The sequence below is a fragment of the Giraffa tippelskirchi genome, chromosome 1, assembly GCF_054371585.1.
Source record: "Giraffa tippelskirchi isolate mGirTip1 chromosome 1, T2T-mGirTip1v1.2.pri, whole genome shotgun sequence".
NCBI classification, from domain to species: Eukaryota; Metazoa; Chordata; class Mammalia; order Artiodactyla; family Giraffidae; genus Giraffa; species Giraffa tippelskirchi.
In genome coordinates, this window is record NC_137275.1 from 82,821,501 (window position 1) to 82,837,021 (window position 15,521).

A 15,521-nucleotide genomic window follows, 5' to 3' on the forward strand; every position below is an offset into this window, starting at 1 on the left:
GTGTGTGTGTGTGTGTCTTATCTGTGGATAATCCTTTATCATTTCCTGTTTATACTTTCCTTCTTCTTTCTACCCATTGCATTGTTGTTGTTCAGTCACACAGTTGTGTCTGACTCTTTGCAACCCCATGGACTGCAGAACACCAGTTTTCCCTGTCGTTCACCATCTCCCGGAACTTGCTCAAACTCATGTCCATTTAGTAAGTGATGCCATCCAACCATCTCATCCTCTGTCATCCTCTTCTCCTGCCTTCAGTCTTTCTCAGCATCAGGGTCTTTTCTAATGTATCCGCCCTTTGAATCAGGTTGCCAAAGTATTGGGGCTTTAGCTTCAGCATCAATCCTTCTAATGAATATTCAGGATTGATTTCCTTTAGGATTAACTGCTTTGATCTCCTTACAGTCTCAAGAGTCTTCTCTAATTACCCATTTCATAAAAGCCCTTATTCCTTCCTTATGCTAACTCTCCTTCTCACTGTTTCCTTTTCACTCTACACATTCTCCTGGGTGATCCTAGAGTCTCAAAATCATGTATTTTTTACTCACTAATTGTTTCAACTTAAACAATATTTTCTCCAATAAATTATTTTTTTTACTTTCTAAGTTTAGATTATTTGTCCTTCTGTGTGACCTTTGACAGCTTTACCTTATTATATCATGTGTCAGATATGTCTCTGGAGTATAACCATCTCTGTGCAAAAGCTAATCTTGTTCACTGTTGCATCCTCAAGGAATTGCATAGTATCAGACATGCTATAGTCACTCAATAATCACTGATATTTTTTAATTGGTTAGAATAGTTGTACATCTTCAGTATCTCTTTGTCCTCATTTCATGGGTCATAGAGAAGTAATATCTTCTATTTTTAAAAAATTCCCTTTAGGTCCCAGAAAATTCAAATTCTTGCACTCTTTTTCTTTCTATAACTAAAGTCATTTAGTTCAGTCATTCCTCCACTGTCTAAGATCAACTCAGCTCAAACAGGAAATGGAGTTGTAAAGTGATTATAGAAAAGCAAGAATGAAAGAACAAAAGAATATAACTTGTATTAATACTAACTTTGCTCCCTTTTTTGATATCAAATTGTTCTCACAGCTGTATTAACTTTGCACTTTTGATTCAATTTTTAAAAACTTGGCTTCTGCCTGACCCATTTCTGAATCTGTGTCTTAGCAATGACTTAGGAGCCCAGTCTCTATGGAATTGTCCCTGTCTTATTTTTGACAGCCTTTTCCCCGTAGACTGGACTCTGCTTACATTTCACCTCCTCAGGGAAACCTTCCATAATTATGTTGAGTAGGTTGTATTTTCTTTCCATATGGTCTCATAGCACAGTATGGCACTTATTTAAGACATTCTCACACCAGTTATACTTATATAGTCATATATTTAAACTTAATACTCATTTATCTTCCTCAATAAACTATTTGTTCTGTGAAAGTCAACATCATGTCTTGTTTAGTCACTAAGACGTGTCTGACTGTTTATGACCCCATGGACTGCAGCATGCCAGGCTTCGTGATCCTTCACTATCTCCTGGAGTTTGCTCAAACTCATGTCCATTAAGTTGATGATGCTCTCCAGCCACCTCATCCTCTGTCGCCCCCTTCTCCTCCTGCCCTCAATCTTTCCCAGCATTAGGGTCTTTTCCAGTGAGTCAGCTCTTCACATCAGGTGGCCACAGTACTGAAGCTTCAGCTTCAGCATCAATCCTTGCAATGAATATCCAAGGTTGGTTTCCTGTAGGATTGACTGGTTTGATCTCCTTGCAGTCTATGGGACTCTAAAGAGTCTTCTCCGGCACCGCAATTTGAAAACATCAATGCTTCAGCACTTAGCCTTCTTTATGGTTCAACTCTTACATCTGTACATGACTACTGGAAAAACTATAGCTTTGACTACACAGACCTTTGTTGGCAAAGTGATGTGTCTACTTTTTAATACACTGTCAAGGTTTGTTATAGCTTTTCTTTCAAGGAGCAAACATCTTTTAATTTCATGGCTGCAGTCACCATCTGCAGTGATTTTGGAGCACAAGAAAATAAAATTTGTCACTGTTTCCATTTTTTCTCCGTTTGCCATGAAGCAGGCTTTCCTGGTATCTCATATAGTAAATAATTTGCCTGCAATGCGGGAGACCTGGGTCGATCCCTGGGTTGGGAAGATCACCTGGAGAAGGGAACAGCAACCCACTCCAGTATTCCTGCCTGGAGAATTCCATGGACAGAGGAACCTGGCAGTCTATATAGTCCATGGGGTCACTAAGAGTCAGTTACGACTGAGCAACTTTTCACTTCCACTTTTGCCATGAATTGATGGGAGTGGATGTCATGATCTTAGTTTTCTGAATGTTTATTTTTAATTCAGTTTTTCACTGTCCTCTTTCACCTTCATCAAGAGGCCCTTTAGTTCCTCTTCACTTTCTGCGGCTAGAGTGCTTTCATCTGCATATCTGAGATTGTTTATATTCATCCCAGCAATCTAGATTCGAGCTTGTGCTTCATCCAGCCTCTCATTTCACATGATGTACTCTGCATAGAAGTTAAATAAGCAGGGCAACAATATATGGCCTTGACCTATTCCTTTCCCAAATTTTAAACAGTCCATTCTTCTATGCCAGGTTCTAACTATTGCTTCTTGACTTGCATACATGTTTCTCAGGAGGCAGAAAAGATGGTCTGGTACTCCCATTTCTTTAAGAATTTTTTACAGTTTGCTGTGATCCACACAAAGGCTTTGGCATAGTCAATGAACCAGAAGTAGATGCTATTCTGGAATTCTCTTGCTTTTTCTTTGATAAAACAGATGTTTGCAATTTAGTCTCTGATTCATCTGCCTTTTCTAAATCCAGCTTGTACATCTGGAGTTTCTCAGTTCATGTACTGCTGAAGCCTAGCTTGAAGGATTTTGAGCATTACTTTGCTAGTACCTGTTCAAAACTCCTTTTTGAGTCACTAGCATAGGGTCTGGCACATAACAGATACTCAATATTACATAAGCAGTGAAAAAATGAAGCCACCTGTTTCCCCTCAGCACATTTCCTGAAGGTCAGCTGCCTCTCTTCCTCTAGATCCTTGCCTTTGAATGCTTCACCTACCTACCGCTACTTTGGACCAATCCAGCGCACTGGCACTGCTGACTTGGAATATAGCCTTTTGGTGCCATACCTCTTTGTGTGGCTTTTCTCTCAGCACCCAAAGTTTAATCTTTTTCTCTACAATAATCATCTAATCTCAGATCCCCTCAGACTGCCTTATTCAGTCACAGTTGCCTAAATCCCATCTAAGTTTCCTTAAATTGAGACAAATTGCTTTTGTAGCCCAAGAGATACTGAATATTGTTTGACGAAGAATGCTGCTACTCTCAGTCATATTTTACATTCCTGCACATCAAGAAATGTCATGAGGTGACTGTACTTTAAGCAAGAATTCCAAGTAGAAAATCAGTTTAAAATGTCCCCTTCCATCAGCACATTATAATAATAAACATGCTAATGTCTGCAGAGGGGAGAAATTGACAGAGAAAACATGGGTGTGGGGATTCCAGAAAGAAAGAAGAGTTCTGCATTCTGTGTACTACAAGTGAATTTAGCATTCAGAAATTTGTTGTTAAAGACTGATATTTAAGGGTGGTAAAAGCATGAGTGAAGATACAGTCAATAGTCTACAGAGTTCATTTTAGGCTTATAGTCTTGTTTTGGCAACTAAGATTGACATTAACTGAGACCTATTCCTTTTTATTAAGAAGCTATAAATTTACCTCTTCTTCCATCATTTGTGTCACTGCATCAAGGCTATACTGTTTCTAATCTCTAGTAGAACTTTACCTATTAGTATATGGAATATAAAGACATACAATTATCAAGCGCAAATTTATGTTTCTTTGAACTGTGGATTACATAAAATGTCACTGTATATTTTATTAGCTTAGGCTTAATACATTTACTAGGTTTTCTAGAATTTAAAACCACTTGTCTGGGTACTTAGTAATATAAAGACTCATCATTGAATCTTCTCTTGAGAAAAGAGATCTTCACTTTTTAAGAGAGGATTACTTTTGTAGCCTTTTAAAATAATGCCCTCAAAAAGATTTTTGACATTTAAAATAGCTTAAATAAATATAAGTGAAGTAATCACATAAATTCTTATCATTATCTCAGAAAGGTTTGTCAAGTCAGCTTCTTTCTTAAGTACCTAAACAGTTCATTATTTATTTTACCTCCTTTGAGGAATGTTGACATTTGCATTCTAATGTTTCCAGAGGTTTCTGAGCACACACACAAAGATAAAAAATACCTTTTCATAAGTATATCATTATGCCATTGAGACTTGCCTCAACACACCTCATTTCATCTATATACCGGTAAGTTGGTATACTAAGTGTTTCTAACCAAATCAAAAGTGTTGGTTAAAAGAGATGTCTGTGATCACAGCAAAAGTATATATGTCATAATGAGCTCACTGCTTAAGGGGATCTTATGCTGTGAATGTGTTAAGAAAAGAATGGCTTAACAAATGGCAACTTTGTTAATAAATGCAGGACATATTTTCATCTATTATTTTTCTGGAAGAGGAATCATCTTTCAATAGATAGAATAAAAATAATAATAACTGTGTATCTACATATGCATTCATTGTTTACCAAAGTTAAATCAGATCATTTATTTATGTATTTGCTAAAAGTACCTTCTGCATTTTTGGTAGAAACATTGTGGAGATTTTAATGATGATGTGATATGTGGTCATCATTAAATAGCTTAAGTTACAATAGGACAAATAACTATTTGTTATCAAACTCAGGTTTGACTGCTCTCTGCTTGAAAACCAGTACTTACAGAGACAAGTGTTGTTTGGAAAGGAAAGGTTACTTTATTCAGTAGGCCAGCAACCTGAGAAGAAGGATGATTCATTCTAAGAACCAACTCTGAAGATTTTGCTTGACCCTGAAAGTTTGTAAAGGGATAAAGGGAGAGTTAATTGCAGTTCATTATTAGGGGAGGAGGGTCAGAGTCTTTGTTGTCTTCCACTGTGTGCCCTGGTAGTTCAGACAGTGAAGAATTTGCCTGCAATCCAGGAGACCTGGATCAGGAAGATCCCTGACTCGATCCCTGAGTCAGGAAGATCCCCTGGAGATGGGAATGGAAACCCCCTACAGTATTCTTGCCGGTGAAATCCCATGGACAGAGCAACATGATGGGCTTCAGTCCATGAGGTCACAAAGGCTCAGACATGATTGAGTGACTAACACTTTCTTTTCACTCTGTGCAAACTTTCTTCTGATTGTTTGCTGGTAAGGTGGTGCTCCAGGACTCTTATGCTCTACCTGAAGTTGCTGTCCACCTGAGTAGGGGTCTTAGTTCTTGCAGAATAACTCAAAGATACAGTGTTATGTATATTCCTTGAAAAGGAACGAGGACCCTGGTTTATGGATGCACTATTGTTTCTTGACTGGCTCCTCCTTTGTTTTTGCATTCTTTCCCTTTCCTTCTTAGCAACTTGTTGAATCTGCCCTTTGGAACTCAGGGAAGGCCTTAGGGGGCTGAATGAAGCCTATTTCCTACAAATAAGAAATGGAGGAGATGGAAAGAATTTGTGCCTGGGAAGTCCCCAACGGTGTCCTGCTCAGCTTTATATTCGTACAATACTATATATTATTTAGTCATTTTAAATAAAGATAAAAAATGGAAGCAGATTACAGAAGAGATTAATTTCAGTTGGAGAATACATCAGAGAAAACAGCCTTGAAAGATATGATGAAGGGATGGACATTTTACAATAAAAGATCATAAATAACACATTAATAATGGATATAGTAATATATACTATTAAGTTTTACACATTATTTTTAAGAATTATGTAATATTAACATGTTTGTTTCTGGCAAAAATTCTACAAATTAAGTATTGCTTTTCTTGTATTACAGATAAGAAGTCTTGTCTTAAAGAGTTAAGGTCGTTGATAAAAGCCCTAATCATCTTGCTTCCAGCAAGGTCAAAGACAAAGTTTGAATTCAGGTGTACCTGATTCCAAAGCCTGAGTTCTAAATTACTCCACTGTTTTTGACCCTTTGAGGAGAAATGATAACTGCAAAAGTAATTGGGTGTTAGGTGAAATGGATACCTGAGAAAGTAACTGGGTGGCTAGGGCAGTAGTGATTCAGATGCATGTGCTCTTGTGTGTCTGTGTAGACACATTAAAGAAAAAAAGAACAACTCAGAATGAAGTCTGAATCTTTCAATTGTATTCGTTTTCAAAGCTGTTTTAACTATGTTATTTATTTTGCCTTTTCATTCAAGGTAAGCTTGCATATAATCCAAAAATAAATATATGTGTATGTATGCAAGTATATATGTATTATAATTTTGAAAAAGAAAACAACTGAAAAAAAGAAAACACTGCCCAATTTTTAAACTTACTAAATACTGTTATTTGCAGTGTGTTACTGGGCTTCTCTTGTGACTCAGCTGGTAAAGAATCCACCTGCAATGCTGGAGACCTGGGTTTGATCCCTGGGTTGGGAAGATTCCCCTGGAGAAGGGAACAGTTACCCACTCCAATATTCTGGCCTGGAGAATTCCATGGACTGTATAGTCCATGGGGTTGCAAAGAGTGGGACACGACTGAACAACCTTCACTTTCACTTTCACTGGCAGAGAGATAGACATACAGATCTGTGGAACAGAATAGACAGTCCGTTAATCAGTTCAGATCAGTCACTCAGTTGTGTCCGACTCTTTGCGACCCCATGAACCACAGCATACCAGGCCTCCCAGTCCATCACCAACTCCCGGAGTCCACCCAAACCCTTGTCCATTGAGTCAGTGATGCCATCCAACCATCTTATCCTCTGTCGTCCCCGTCTCCTCCCGCCTTCAATCTTTCCCAGCATCAGGGTCTTTTCAAATGAGTCAGCTCTTCGCATCAGGTGGCCAAAGTATTGGAGTTTCAGCTTCAACATCAGTCCTTCCAATGAACACCCAGGACTGATTTCCTTTAGGATAGACTGGTTGGATCTCCTTGCAGTCCAAGGGACTCTCAAGAGTCTTCTCCAACACCACAGTTCAATAGCATCAATTCTTCAACACTCAGCTTTCCTTATAGTCCAACTCTCACATCCATACATGACCACTTGAAAAAACAAAGCCTTAACTAGACGGACCTTTGTTGGCAAAGTGATGTCTCTGCTTTTTAATATGCTATCTAAGTTGGTCATAACTTTCCTTCCAAGGAGTAAGCGTCTCCTAATTTCATGGCTGCAATCACCATCTGCAGTGATTTTGGAGCCCCTAAAAATAAAGTCTGACACTGTTTCCACTGTTTGCCCATCTATTTGCCATGAAGTGATGGGACCAGATGCCATGATCTTAGTTTTCTGAACGTTGAGCTTTAAGCCAACTTTTTCACGCTCGTCTTTCACTTTCATCAAGAGGCTCTATAGTTCTTCTTCACTTTCTGCCATAAGGGTGGTGTCATCTGCATATCTTAGGTTATTGATATTTCTCCCAGCAATCATGATTCTAGCTTGTGCTTCCTCCAGCCCAGCATTTCTCATGATGTACTCTGCATATAAGTTAAAGAAGCAGGGTGACAATATACAGCCTTGACGTACTCCTTTTCCTATTTGGAACCATTCTGTTGTTCCATGTCCCATTCTAACTGTTGCTTCCTGACCTGCATGCAGGTTTCTCAAGAGACAGGTCAGGTGGTCTGGTATTCCCATCTCTTTCAGAATTTTCCACAGTTTATTATGATCCACACAGTCAAAGACTTTGGCATAGTCAATATAGCAGAAATAGATGTTTTTCTAGATCTCTTGCTTATTCCATTAATAGATCCACACAAATATGGTTCATTGATTTTTGACACCCATGTACCAGCAATTAAATGGAGAAAGTGTAGCTTTCAATAAAAGGAAAAATTAGACATCTAAATGCAAAAAAAAAAGGATACCAACTTCACATCTTATATAAATATTAATTCAAAATAGATCATAGCTCCAAATGTAAAGTTTGAACACATTTAGAAAAAAAAAATAGAAAATCTTTGTGGCATAAGTTTATTTATGACAAAGGATTTGTAACTGCCAATTGATACCTATGTCATTTCAAAGCAGGACTTTTCTAGATGATGGTTTTCAGCTTGGGCAAATTTGTCCCCATAGGAGATATTTGGCTATCTCTGGAGCCATTTTCATTTCCTATAATCCAAAAGTATGTGTGTTGTGTTTGTGTGTGTATGTGTGATGGTGGGGTGGTCGTGCTTCTGGCATCTACTGGGTAGAGGCCAGGGATATTGGTAATCATCCTATAGTACACAGGACAGGCTCCCCCACAACTTTTATCTGGTCCAGAATGTCAGTAGTGCTGAGATTGAGAAACCTTGTTCTGACGTTTTTTGTTTTTTACCTATGTCAGACTGTTTAAAATAATTTTCCATTTATCTAATTAATCAGAAGGGGAAAAATATCTTTATTGATATTGTTGGATACAGACAACTTGAATAACAAAGATAGTTTTTATACTAAAAGGCATTTTCAGCAAGTATTCTGAAAGGAAAATCATAGATTACCAAAATTAAAAAAAAAAAAAAAAAAACTTGCTTTACTGCCAGATATTTTCAAACCAAAATATTTATTTCACTGGTTGCAGGGAAACAAATAATGGCTTTCAGGCATCACTGCAACACTTAAAACAGTTCAGAATTTTTTTACAGACCCTTATCGTTGGAGAAAGCAAACGCCCTATCAAGAGATGACAGAAACTCACAGAAATCAGGCATCCCTGATTTGCCAACTGAGCATAGGTATCTGGTGCTTTCTTTTCAAGGACTCCGGAGCTCAGACTTTTGGTCTGGAGGGGAAACTCCAAGCATGGGCGGGAAGTCACTCTATTTGCACAGCCCATTGCACCACCTGAGAAGCCCTAGTGCCTGTAGCATTCCCTGTTTGACCAGAGATCTCCCAGCAGGAGAGGTTCTTACACACAGAGTGGCTGTAAATCCACATGTCCAGGATTGGGTTCATTTGTTTTCTTTGGAAAGTTTCTTAAGGGTTTAAGACAATTAAAGGGCTGTGCTTTGCCTGTAGAGTGTTCAGTTAGTTTCTTCATAGCAAAGTCACTGTTTGACACTTTTTTCCTTTTCAGCCTCTAGATCTGTCCTCCACCTGGGACAAAGGTGAAAAGCTTTGGTCTCTGAGGGCAACATGCTCGTTTGGGAAAGAGCTTGAGCTAGTCACACAGGTATAGTGGCACTGAGAACACTAGGTGTGCACTCTATGGCAGTGATTTTCAGCCATGGGGAATTTTGCCCCTCTATGGGACATTTGTCAATATCTAGAAATACTTTTAGTTGTTATATTTGGGGGTAATATATGTGTTACCAAATGTATATATATATTTGATGATACTAGCGTTTAGTGGAAAGAGACGACGAGGAAGGCAAGCTACTACTAAATATCCTACAATGCATAAGACAGGCTTTCCAAAACAAAGAATTATCTGGCCCAAAATATCAAAGCTGCCAGTGTTTTTGCAAAAAACAGCTCTGTGGGTTCATTCATCTTCACAGGCATTGAATATATTTTTTTTTCCAATTTATGCATCTTCTAATAGTAAGTTATGTGAGGCAAACCTTAGATGAAAGATTTTTAGGGATGATATCTTTAAGGATGCATTTGTTTTGCAATATTTATCAAAGCACAAAGCCTTTAGAAGTATCTATATTACTTCCTAGTCTGAACAGGCTTAATGGGAACCTTTTGCAATCTGGTTGAATTTTCCAAGTACAATGATCTTTGTTAATTTGTGTTTAAGATCTATCTTCTCTCTTCCAGTTTCAGCCCACATATGTTTAAAATAAAATACATGCTTCATGGTTACTTGTGGTAAAAATGCTTGAAATTGAAACATTAAGTGTTTGGGGGGTGGAACTATAATAGTTTTCTGCTTCATTCTTTTCTTGCACATATCTAGAAAGGTCTCATGCCATTATATTCCATTTACCCCTACATAATCAATGCCAAAAGAAAAAAATCAATATTTGGATTGTGTAGAAAGATAAAATTAATCATTGAATTGATATGATTTTAACAAATTGAATCAAGATCCTAGAGTCAAATTGTCCCTTGAAATACACAGAACACTATCTTATCTGATTTTGTCAAGCATTTATGAGACTTATGAAGCTATCCAGTGGTTTATAGCCATTAAGTGCAGTTCAACTTGCTTTGTCCCTAGGACATTACTCTTAATAAAAGACTAGCTTGAAAACTGACATTTAACAAAAAAATTTTAAAGAATGGTGTAAATATTTAAGTATAATGCAGCAATGTTTTACTGTAATTAAGTGCATTGTGAGATTAAAAATGAGCACAATCTGTAACCAATATGGAAATGCCAATAATGCACCAAGGTTCTTCTGCTTCAGCCAGCAAAGAGGGAATCAATACTAAAGTGTATTCGAGCTTAGAAAAATGGAGACTTGAGTAACTGTCCAGTTTATTTAATAAATGTAGACAGTTGACCTAGATAAATCAGATTGTAAAGAACTAATTTACCTCACTAGCATTTTTGGCCTGAATTATCCAGATAATTATTCCCATTTTCCACATCACTTTGCCCATATTGACAGAATATCTTTCAATTTTTCATGTAAATACATTTCTTCTGTACTGCTCAAAGCCTAGCAAGGTGTGCATCCTTTATGATGCAAATCTAGCATTTTCTCATTTTGTTGATACTTTTCAAAACGCTATCTTCTCTGTTTGTATAACCTTCAACTCACTATTGATAATTTGACCATGATCGTGCCAAGAGACCTATTTATGCATTATACAATTCTGAATAGAAAACATTTCTTAGCTATTCTGCTCTGTTTATTTTTTCCTTCATTTATATGTGGTTTATTCAAATTTCTGCAGAACATGCCTTTTTATCCCGCTTTGCTCCTCATATATTTCTAAATATACGAGGGTAAAACTAGTCCATTTGCTCACCTGATTTATACCAAGTTAGGTAGCAATGTTGTATTCAATATGTTTCAAGCTTCTCTTTCACACTGCTTAAACTAGTATGATTCTTCTTTTCTATATCTAATCAAAAAATTTTTATCTTGAATGACTTGAGATTTATTTGGTTATTTGAATTAGATGACAGAGAATGTATTGATATTATGGAAAATATATATTAAGTACAGCCATCATTTATATGACTGTTAGGGTGGGAGGAGAAGGATATAAATATGGAAGATTTAATTATTTTTAATTATTTATTTGTCATAGCTTCATCCATCCATTGTTTATTTTATATATATATATATATATAATTTTATATATATATATATATAAGAATTCATGTCTCTGCTACAGATTTTTAAATTGTTTTGCATAAGAAAATAATAAAACTGAGAAACTATAGAATCCTGAACCACATTTGGTAGGCATCGCTCACCATTTGACTAGTGAATCCAATTCTTGTGTGTTAGTATTCTCTATAGTATTTTGCTTCCAATTTTAGTAGTAGCATGCATCTACATGACTTTTTTCTCATTCCAAATTTATAGATGCTCCACTGTTGTGATTTTTCAACTGCAGTTACCCCTAAGCCAGTATATTAGTTAACTATTGTTGTAGAACACACATTTCCCAGATTTAGTGAATTATAAAACAGCCATTTATTATAAGTCTAGAGTTCAGCCAGGCTGTTCTGTGGCTAACCCGGGTTACTTGAATTGTTTTACATATGGGGTCTATTGTCAGGTTGGCTAGGGGCTGGCTGGTGTTTGATTGCCTCATTCACAAGTCAGTTGTCAGTGGTGAAAATAGGATAAAATAAACCACAAGACTGTCACCATCTAGTATATTAGTGGGTGTTGTTCACATAGCAGTTTCAGGCTTCCATGAGAGAGAAAGCAGAAACAATTAGAATTCACGCGATATGATTTCTGTTGTACTCTGCTGGCCACCATGAATTAAAAGGACAGAACAGATTCAAGGGGTAAGAAATAAATTCTACTGCTTAATGTATAATTTTACAGTGTCATATTGCAAACAGAGTATGATTATAAAGAAAATATTAATTGTAACTATTTTTCTAAATGATATTCCACAGTCTACATCCTGACCACAATTGTTTACATCTATTCTAAGAATCTCAAAATGTTGATCCACCTAGAGTATTATGCTCAAAGTACAGTATCTCATGACTTACATCAGATTCTGATGTGTCTCTTACAATATAATTTGTATAAAAAGACAAATTATCTGACCTTTACAAAGGAGGAACAGAGACATCCACTGTAAACTCAGTGGCACTCAAGGGGGGAAAGAATGAGAGGTACATTGTAGTCATTCGTCCATAGCAATTCTGAAATCCTGAGGTAATGTTGTCATGATACGTAAGTTTGGAGAAGCAGTTTATGTGTATAAACTTTAGGGAATGAGTTTGTGTCTGGGGGGGGTAATTTTTTGATTTTTTTTAATTTATTTTTTTTATTGAAGGATAATTGCTTTACAGAATTTTGTTGTTTTCTGACAAACCCCAACATGAATCAGCCATAGGTATACATATATCTCTTGACTGTCTCACAGCAATATAACTAAGCTGAAACTATACTCTATTATTGTCAGTAATTTAACACTAGACTGAGGGGTTTAGGAAGTATGACTGAACAAAAACAGCACATAAATCACTATGTTTATGTCCTCCTTCAGAAGTAACCACAGATAACATTGTATATATTTTTAACTCTTTTAAAATTGCATTCAATTTTTATTAAAACTTTCAAAATACCAAAGTATAATTCAGTATATATGTAAAATATAGTATATAAACAATTTATATAATTTTATGTAAAAATATTTTCCTATTTTAATATAGTGGATTGTTCTCATAAAATTATATTGTTAGGGATGATAACATTTATCTAAATAGAGTTAAATAAATAATTAGACATGAATGAGCAACTAACACTTCACTTGACATTTTGATATTTTGCATCTATGTAGTCATTGATCTCTGTCAACTAAACATTTAATTTTACAATGAGAGGATTGGTAGTTTTTACATTTTCTTTTGTAATTTATTTAAAGATGATGGCATAAAGTTTAGGTTTTATTTTTATATATGAATTAACAATGGAGAGTGTTGAAGGAGATATGCATGATCACAGCTACAAGTATAAAGAGAAAGATATATGATGAGGGAGGTGCGAAGTCAGCAGGGCAAAGAAACCAGAGACAAGCTAGAAGGAAACTTAAATAGTCCATTGGTGAAATGATGATGTCTTGAACAGAGTGGTCATTCTGTAGCTTATGAGAAAAATATTGGGATCTAATTATATTTTTGATTTAGAGTTAATAAGATTTACTGATAAATCAGATGGGAAGTAGGAGAGAAAAAGTGGATAGGGATGATTGTAAGGCATGTGCCCTAAATTAGTACATAAGTAAAAGTACCAGTTTTTAAGAAATTGAAAGTCGCTCTGTCGTGTCTGACTCTTTGTGACCCCATGGACTGTATCTTGCCAGGCTCCTCTGTCCAAGGAATTCTCCAGGCCAGAATACTGGAGTGGCTAGCTGTTCCCTTCTCCAGGAGATCTTCCCAACCCGGGGATCGAATCCAGATCTCCCACACTGCAGGCGGATGGATTCTTTACCGTGTGAGCCACCAGGAAAGCCCAGTTTTTAAGAAGGGAGTCTTAATAATTAGAAGGATTTGTTGTCATTATTATTGGTGGTATCAGTAATATTGTTTTAAATAATCTTGTGGTTTCTTGGACTATGCCTCTTTCCTCCAGAGTCAATTCCAATGTTTATCTGTTGTGGTTTTTATATTTCAAGGTTTTGATTGTTATAGGTTGATTTTTTTCAGATAGTTGTGATTTCCCTTCACTCCTACATTTGTAGATTTCTCTTACTCTTACTTAGGTAAATCAGCTTTCAGCCAAGTCTCTCTCATAAAGGAATGTTGACCAGTAATTCTGTATCACTGGCTTTGCTTGACGATTAGTAGACATTGCTTAAGAAGTGAGTGGTCTGAGAAACCATGAATGGATATGACTTTGCTCTGTAATGCCAGAACATTGAATCTTCTCTAGGTATTTTTGTTGTTGTTGTTCTTATTTATTATTGATTTCAGTTTTTCTACTGTATGCTTGCTTGGTTGGGTTTTACCTAGGGTTAAAAGCTAAGTGCTGGAGAAGAGAAAGGCTACCCACTCCAGTATTCTTGCCTGGGAAATCCCATAGACAGAGGAGCCTGGTGGGCTGCAGTCCATGGGGTCGCAGAGGCAGACATGACTTAGCAACTAAAACAACAACAAAAGTCAAATGCATGAGATAGGATAAAGTAGTACAGAGTAGGTGAGAAGATGCCAGTTTGTACAGATAGTCATCTAAGACAATTTCAACTGATTTTTTTAAACCATACTTCTCATGACTTTCCTCTGTACCTTTTAATATCAAGCTAGAACATATCTTTGTTCCTGAAAAATTGGTTGTTGCTTGAAATGAATCTTATTTTGCAAAAATTGTTTTTGTATACCTTTGCTTATTTAACCTAACTTCAAATTTGGCATTAAATTTCTTGTGATATTATTTCATTATCCTTTAAACATCCTCAATGCTGTATAATATTTTCCACTCCAAAAATTATATTTTTATTTGTACCTATGTTTTATCTTAATCACCCTTGCTAATTTATTAATTTTATTCATAAAACCCCACACTTATTATATTTTTAATTCATTCTATTGCATGCATGTTTTATGTTTTAATGGCATCTGGTCTATATTTTCTTCTTTCTACTTGCTTTACATTTATTCTGTTGCTCTATTTTCCCATATTAAGTTGTCTGCTTACTTAAATCATTTTTAGGGTTTTTTCCTAAATTAGCATTTAAAACTATCCCAGAATTCCCTCTAAGCAGAGCATAGATTGCATTCCACATGTTTTTATTTTGTTCTAAATGATTTCCTATTTTATTATAATTTATTCATTAACTATAAATTATTTAAATATTTTCTTCCTTTTAAAAATGTATTTATTAAAATGTAACATCTCCTCAAAAATGCACATGAGCATACAACCCAGTGAACATTCACAAGTTGAATACAGCAGTGTTACTAGCATCCAGTTCATGAAATAGAGCCTTACAGGAGCCTAGAAGACCCCCTGTTTTCAGACATTAATATACCCAATGGTTAGTAACTTCCTACTGCTAATATTATAGATTAGTTTTACCTATAGTAAAACCTTATTGTTTAAAGATCGCCACCACACCCTACTCTGCTTTTTTACTTGCTTTTCCCTCTCAACTTTGTGTTTTTTAAATTTATCCATGTTGTTGTGCATAAGTGTAGTTGATTCATTTTTATCATTCTGCATATTTTTCTGTATGATATAATTATCCAATGCAACATTCATGAACATTATGGTAGTTTTCAGCGCTTAATTACTACAAGTAATATTTTTCTGAACATTCAGGTATATGCCTTTTGGTGAACATATGCACAGATTTATTTTTGAA

The 15,521-nt window shown here is 36.0% G+C and overlaps 1 protein-coding gene across 42 annotated transcripts in view; it reads left to right on the forward strand.

Annotated features, from left to right (window-relative positions):
• LOC145547098 (uncharacterized) overlaps positions 1-15,521 on the forward strand; it is a 745,699-nt gene that overhangs the window by 231,351 nt on the left and 498,827 nt on the right. For 4 of the 42 annotated variants that reach the window (XR_014083576.1, XR_014083584.1, XR_014083618.1 and 1 more), the window contains one exon: positions 9,142-9,237. The exons of the other annotated variants lie outside the window; for them this stretch is intronic. The gene's annotated coding sequence lies outside the window, so the exon portion shown is untranslated. The remainder of the gene's footprint in view (positions 1-9,141; positions 9,238-15,521) is intronic. 42 annotated transcript variants of the gene reach the window in all.